At 41.6% G+C, this 6,000-nt stretch overlaps 1 protein-coding gene across 2 annotated transcripts in view; it reads left to right on the top strand.

Moving 5' to 3' along the window:
- Nucleotides 1–646: 646 nt before the first annotated feature.
- LOC137394630 (uncharacterized) overlaps nucleotides 647–6,000 on the top strand; it is a 31,348-nt gene continuing 25,994 nt past the window's right edge. Inside the window, exon 1 of one of the 2 annotated variants that reach the window (XM_068081379.1) lies at nucleotides 647–731. The gene's annotated coding sequence lies outside the window, so the exon portion shown is untranslated. Of the gene's footprint in view, nucleotides 967–6,000 lie in introns of both variants that reach the window. The other variant, XM_068081378.1, reaches the window with a different exon arrangement.

Genomic DNA, 6,000 nt, shown 5'->3' with positions numbered 1-6,000 from the left:
GCCCTCTGATGTCTCGAATTTTTGAGGCAAAAAGCTATTGTGGTAGATGTTTTTGTTTGTTGTTACAGAGTTAAGTTCACCCCTGCAGGCTCTTCTTGTTGTTATTGTCATATTTTCTCTGTCTTATCTGTCTCTTTTCTCCGTATGTATGTACATGTATACTGTTAGAAACATGAAACGCTGGGTTTATAATCGTTCTGTTATATGATGTGTACACAGCAGACTAACCAAGATTTTTGCTATTATATTTTTACAGGGTTTAAAACTATTTTTCTCTTTTCGGCTCATTTTGATGAGCATTTATTAAGTTATTTTGAACGCGAGTTGCCAAAAGTGTTCATCGAAAATTAATCAATTTGTATATGAAATTCTAAAACGGAAAATCAAAAGTCCTTGGTGCAACTCATAATTCGTTGTTTTATAGTACATGTTCATTTGGTTCATTCGCACAGCGAAATAGTTCAGTACTTAAATAACAGTCGCAAGCTTCGAAGAAATGATACAAAAAAGCTCATTGAACAGAGAATTTCGAATACCGGATATATTTCCTAGAGCCTGTGATCCCAAAGAAAATTTACATATTCGGATTTGTCGCATAGTTGTCGGAGACACTAAGTTCATCAAGTTTTTTGCTTTCAAAAGAGAGCCCGGCAAAAGCAATTTGCTAAACTGAGTAGGTTTCCCTGCGCTTCGTTCCTTTTTTGAACTGCCGCTCCAGTCATTTACTCGCAGTAAGTTGACGGCTCGATCCGTTACATGTCGAAATTGAAAAACTGAAAGAACTTTTCCGTTTATGACAAGAGAACCGCAACTTCTGTATACGTACATCATTGATTCGTTTACATCAACTTTTCTATTACTTAGTTGGAAGCATTGTCAAGTTGCACACATGAAAGATCACTGCTAAATTTAGTAATCCCACAACAAATACTAAGATATTATCCGCTCTGTTTAATGTAATGAACCGTAAGTTAGCTCTGTTATAGATTTAGTTTAGTTATTAGTTTAGAGGTTATATTGTGACTTGCGGGAGACCGTGAGACAACCTCAATGGCGGATGCTGCTTGTGTTATAACTTACATAAATAAATCCTAATAAATACTTGTTTATACCTAACATCTGATCCTGTAATTAATCAAAACTAAAACATGGCGCTGCGAGTAGGGTCAGCAAGCACCCTATGATTGATGTGAACTGTCAGGAGTGAGACATTGTCTCAACAAAGCGTGCCACAGGCAAATCAGTCTATCAATGGAATATTGATCTGACTTTAAACCTCTCAGCTAAGTGCAGTATAGTAACCATATAGTATTCTTCAATCTGCAGAAATTATGCTAGCAGTAAAACCTCCCAGTGAACTGGATTTCACTAATGCCAGTGAAATGTGGCCTGAGTGGAAAAAGCGTTTTGCTAGATATAGGAGTGCAGCTGACATTGATGCCAAAACAGCCCAGAAACAAGTGGACATACTCATTTTTGTAATGGGGGAAGAAGCTGAAAAAATATTCCCTTTGCTAACAGTAGCACCTGATACTAGTGGTACACCTGCGAATACATTGTATGCCAGAACATTAGCTGCGTTTGATGCATATTTCCAACCCAGAGACTGTTCACTACACTACAGTATACTGTTTTCTAACCGTGTTCAGGGTAATCATGAATCTAATGAGGAATACATTAGGGCGCTATATGAGTTAGTCACCAGATGTAATTGGGGAGATGAACAACAAGTGTCTATGTTGAGAACAAGAATCTTGGCTGGTATGAAAGATAAAGAGTTATCCAGGGAGTTGCAATTAGATGACCGTGTGACTTTAGATGCAATTAAATCAAAAATTAGGGCCAAAGAAATAATTCTCAAGCATCAGAGAGAGGAAGTAGATGGGCTAGGCAGCTCTAGCAGCTCAGTAGTAAATTCAGTAAGCCTAGGTGCTGAAGGAGAAGTGGCACCAGTGAATGCAATAAACCGAAAGTGGAGAGGTCAAACGACACCTCATTCTGACAAAAAACTGGTTTCTGACTAAATATTGTGGGGGTAGCCATGCACAAGGCCGGTGTCCCGCGTATGGAAAGCGGTGTAACACATGCAATCTATTCAATCATTTTGCCCAAGCGTGCAAACAAGGCCGAGGACAAAGAAGTGACAATTCTCTAAACACTCTATCTGTAGAAGTAGATTCTCAATGGGAGGGTAATGCGTATGGAAAGCATCAGGCACTGGCGGTGTCTGTAGGAAACCCAGACTCTGAAGAAGAGAGTGACATTGAATTTTTAGTGTTAACGGGGGTAATGGAGGTTGGTTCTTAGATATTTCTATTGTGGACAAAATTGTAAAATGTCAAGTTGACACGGGGGCCCAGGTAAGCATTATGGACATGTCTACTTTGAAGAGTTTGGGGGTTAGTCGCATCAAGAGCACTAGGATTTCACTACTGGGTTTTGGGGGCCAACAAATTCTGCCACTCGGTAAAGTCTCATTGCGGGTGACAATCAATAAAAGGGCATGCAAAACGATGTTTTATGTAGTTGATGGTTCAGCGCATCAGGGGACTCTGTTGGGATTACCTGCCATCAAGGATTTGGGGCTCATACCTGGTGTAAATGTAGTAAACGAGCTGTCAATCAGCAATGCCGGTTCTAAAAAATGTGAAGACATTGTGAAAAGTTATGAGAGTGTTTTCCAGGGTTTGGGTAAGCTTCAAAACGAAATCAAGTTTTAGTTAAAGCTCTCAGCTGTGCCTAAAGCAGTAGCACCTAGAACAATACCACAGGGTATTAGACAAAAGTTCAAAGATGAATTGAACAAACTGGAAAATGATGGTATCATATGTAGGGATGACGAGCCCTCCGAGTGGTTAAGTCCAACAGTAACTGTTAGAAAACCAAATGATAAGATCAGAATATGCTTGGATCCACAGTACTTAAATACTCAATTGATCAGAACACAGTGTCTCATTAGTACCAGCACAGAGATATTTGCTCGTCTACATGGGGCTAAGTATTTCAGTTGTTTAGATGGGAAGCAAGGCTTCCACCAGTTGCCATTGACTTATGAGTCTTCGAGGCTCACCTGTTTCGTCACACCATACGGTAAGTTTAGATACCTCAGATGCCCTATGGGTATATGTAACGCACCTGAGCTATTTCATGCCAAAATGGTTGACATGTTACAAGGCATTGAGGGAGTAGAGGTATATATCGATGATATTTTGATCCATGCCAAAACGTTGGAGCAGCATAATGATAGGCTACGCCAAGTTTTAGAGAGATGTAAAAGCGCTGACCTAACCCTAAACAAAAAGAAAAGTGTTTTTGGACAGCAAGTGGTGACTTTTCTAGGTCATGAGTTATCCGAACACGGCGTCCGACCTGGGGCCGACAAGGTAAGTGCTGTGAAGAATATGGTCATACCCACTGATAGCAGAGCAGTTGAGAGGGTACTCGGATTTATAAACTACTTGTCCAAATTCATTTCAGGGCTGTCTGAATTGCCTTACCCTTTGAGAGATGTGTGCAAAAAGTCGAAGGAATTTATCTGGGAGATTAAGCAAGCCCAGGCTTTTGAGGCATTGAAAAAGAGTATCCTTGATGCTCCCACTCTTTCTTACTTTGATCCAAACTCTCCAGTCACCCTCTCAGCTGATGCTAGCTCTCATTCTTTGGGAGCCGTACTCCTACAGGATGGTAGGCCCATTGAGTTTGTGGCTGTCTCTAACGGAAACCCAACAAAGGTACTCGCAAATCGAGAAGGAGCTGTTGGCTACTGTTTTTGCATGCAAACGATTCCGATATTACTGTTTGGGCAGACATGTCACCATTGCCACAGACCACAAACCGCTGTTGGGTATCATGGAAAAAGAGATAGCCACGCTTTCCCCTAGGCTGGCTGCCATGCGACTGGCGCTGTTAAGTTACTCATTCACGCTGACTTATGTTCCGGGTAAGGACATGGTAATAGCTGATACTCTCTCCAGAACGTGCCCTGCAGGTACAGGGCTGGTAGAAGATCTGGGACCGGATCCGCTTATGCAGGTTTGCAATGTGGTAATTAGATCTGAAGAGACTATGTGTAAGTATGCCCTGGCTACGAGGAATGATGAAGAACTGGCTGTAGTGCTGCAGTTCATCAGGGAAGGGTGGCCAACTGCCAGACGAGCGTGCCCAAGTCAGGCTTTACCCTACTGGAGCCTGAGAAATAACCTAGTTGAGGTAGGGGGTATTGTATTTTACGGCAGCAGACTAGTAATTCCGGTAACATTGAAAAATGAGGTTTTAGATACATTACATTCTGCTCATCAGGGTATAACTAAAACATTACAACGCGCTCAGACAGCTGTCTTTTGGCCTGGCTTAAGACGGCGGATAGAAGACAAATGCATGGCTTGTGAGCCTTGTCGTACAGTGGAAAGAAAAGGTAAGAAAGAACCACTGATTCCGGTACCAATACCAGATTTCCCATTTCAGAAAGTTGGTGTCGATTTGTTTAGTTTCAAAGGTAAGGAGTACCTTATGGTAGTAGACTATCTTTCCAAATGGCCGGCGATAAAAGAATTAGCGACCACAACTGCTAAAACTGTGGCACAAGCACTATCACAAGTGTTTTCAGATTTTGGGACTCCGCAAGTACCGGTATCAGATAACGGTCCTCAGTTCTCGTCTTCATATTTTAGAGAATACTGTAATTCAAAAGAAATTAAGCATGTCACCAGTTCGCCGCTTCATCCCTCAGGGAACGGCCAAGTTGAGCGAACTATTAAAACGGTAAAGTCGATGATGGGTCGATGTGTTGACTGGTGGGAAGGGTTGACCACTCTCCGCAACACGCCGGTTGCAGAGGGCTTGCCTACCCCTGCCTAGCTGCTGCAGGGGCGCTCTCTGCGGGATGGTCTGCCCCTCCCAGAAAGTAGGTATCAAGTTCAGACATACGAGTTAGGTGATATCAGATTAGCACTAGGCGAACGCAAAGCAAAGGATAAGTATTACCATGATAGAAAAGCTGGGCCTGAAAAAGAAATGTTTAGATCAAAGCAACAAGTATATTTCAGAACTGCAAAGGATACATGGATACAAGGTGAGATTGTGGATACACATAGTGATAGATCATATTTAGTGAAGACAGCCAACAACATGGTATTCAGACGTAATAGTATAGATATACGAAGTAGTCAAGTCAACAGCTCAGGGCCTCCTAAAGAGTTTCCTATGCCCAACAATGATTCAGAAATTATAAAAAATGCAAGTGCTGGGGATCCAAACAGAGTCCGCACAAGTGAACCAGGGGGTTCTGATAAACTGTCGACTAGCATCGCGAGCGCACCGCAAATTGTCCCAGCATCGAGTCCGGTGGTAACGCGGTCTAGATTTGGCAGAGAACTAAAAAGACCTGCGTATTTAGATCAGTATGAGTGTTCATAAGTGGGTCCTGAGCCGTGGTCGGCTGATACCTCATGCTCTTGGGTGGGGTTCTGGGTGCTTGGGTGGGATCCCGTGTTTTACTTAGAGATTATAGTTTTTCTTGGTAGTTAGTAGTTGTAGTTTACTTGTTGGATATTATATTGTTTGACAATCACATTTACAAGTTTGGGTTCTACCTTTTATCTCTGGAAATGGTTTATGGTTTAAACATTTTGGTAGTGAAGGGAGATGTTATAGATTTAGTTTAGTTATTAGTTTAGAGGTTATATTGTGACTTCCGGGAGACCGTGAGACAACCTCAATGGCGGATGCTGCTTGTGTTATAACTTACATAAATAAATCCTAATAAATACTTGTTTATACCTGACATCTGATCCTGTAATTAATCAAAACTAAAACAAGCTCTATTTGTCTAACAATATTGTCATTAACCAACGATATAAAACCCCCACCATATGCATTGATATAAACCCTGGGGGTTTATATCATTGCATAAACTAAAGGTTTTGCCACAGCAGATTGTACTTTTGTTGCTATTCAATACAGCACCAATGTGGGTCCTGGTATAATATTATTCAAGCATTC

Source organism: Watersipora subatra, chromosome 4, assembly GCF_963576615.1.
Source record: "Watersipora subatra chromosome 4, tzWatSuba1.1, whole genome shotgun sequence".
Lineage (NCBI taxonomy): Eukaryota > Metazoa > Bryozoa > Gymnolaemata > Cheilostomatida > Watersiporidae > Watersipora > Watersipora subatra.
The sequence above is the reverse complement of the archived record's forward strand: the minus strand, read 5'-3'. Positions and strand labels throughout refer to the sequence as shown.